The sequence below is a fragment of the Cebus imitator genome, unplaced genomic scaffold (assembly GCF_001604975.1).
Source record: "Cebus imitator isolate Cc_AM_T3 unplaced genomic scaffold, Cebus_imitator-1.0 Scaffold586, whole genome shotgun sequence".
Taxonomy (NCBI): domain Eukaryota; kingdom Metazoa; phylum Chordata; class Mammalia; order Primates; family Cebidae; genus Cebus; species Cebus imitator.
The window spans coordinates 57,696-59,274 of record NW_016107901.1 but is presented as its reverse complement, the minus strand read 5'-3'; positions in this window follow the sequence as shown (position 1 = coordinate 59,274).

Sequence of the window (1,579 nt, the reverse complement as noted above, 5' to 3'; positions counted from 1 at the left end):
TTCTCTGCATCTATTGAGATAATCATGTGTTTTTGTCTTTGGATCTGTTTATTGCAGATTTTCACATCAATATTCTTCATGGATATTGGCCTGAAATTTTCTTTTTCAGTTGTGTCTGCCAGGTTTTTGTATCAGGATAATGTTGGTCTCATCAAATGAGTTAGGGAGGATTTCCTTTTTTTGTAGTGTTTGGAATAGTTTAAGAAGGAATGGTACCAACTCCTCTTTGTACCTCTGATAGAATTCAGCTATGAACCCGTCTGGACCTGGATTTTTTTTGGTTGGTAGGCTATTAATTGCTGCCTCAGTTTCAGACCTTGTTATTGGTCTATTCAGGGATTCAGCGTCTTCCTGGTTTAGTCTTGGGAGTTTGTAAGTTTCCAGGAATTTATCCATTTCTTCTAGATTTACTAGTTTATTTGCATAGAGGTGTTTGTAGTACTCTCTGATGGTAGTTTGTATTTCTGTGGGATTGGTGGTGATATCCCCTTTATCATTTTGTATTGCATCGCTTTGATTCTTCTCTCTTTTCTTCTTTATTAGTCTAGCTAGTGGTCTAAAGGGACAAAGAAGGACATTACATAATGGTAAAAAGATCAGTGCAACAAGAAGAGCTAACAATCCTAAATAAATGTGCACCCAATACAGGAGCACCCAGATACATAAAGCAAGTTCTTAATGGTCTACAAAGAGGCCACTTGCACACAATAGTAGTGGGATACCTTAACACTCCACTCTCAATATTAGACAGATCAAGGAGACAGAAAATTAACCAGGATATCCAGGACTTGAACTCAGATCTAGACCAAGCAGACCTAATAGACATCTACAGAACTCTCCACCCCAAATCCACAGTATATACATTTTTCTTAGCACCACATCACAATTACTCTAAAATTGATCATAGAAATGGAAGTAAAACACTCCTCAGCAAATGCAACATAACGGAAATCATAACAAACAGTCTCTCAGACCACAGTGCAATCAAATTAGAACTCAGGATTAAGAAACTCACTCAAAACTTCACAACTACATGAAAACTGAACAACCTGCTCCTGAATGACTACTGGATAAATAATGAAATGAAGGCAGAATTAAAGATGTTCTTTGAAACCAATGAAAATAAAGACACAATGTACCAGAATCTCTGGGACACATTTAAAGCAAGTGTCTAGAGGGAAACTTATAGCACTAAATGCCCACAAGAGAAACAAGGAAAAGAACTAGGGGAGCAAGATCAAACAAATTCAGAAGCTAGCAGAAGACAAGAAATAACTAAGATCAGAGCAGAACTTAAGGAGATAGAAACACAAAAAACCCTTCAAAAATTAATAAATCCAGGAGCTGTTTTTTAAACTCAGTATTTATTACATTTAATTAATCAACATATATTAAAAAGTTTCTTTATATTATTTATTTATTTTTAATAGAAAACAGGTCTCACTATATTACCCAGTGGGTCTTGAACTCTTGGGCTCAAGTGATCCTCCCAAGTCAGGCTGCCAAAGTGTTGGGATTACAGGTGTGAGCCACCATGCCTGGCTGAAAAAAGTTTCTAGAAGTGGTAGTTGTGTATGTG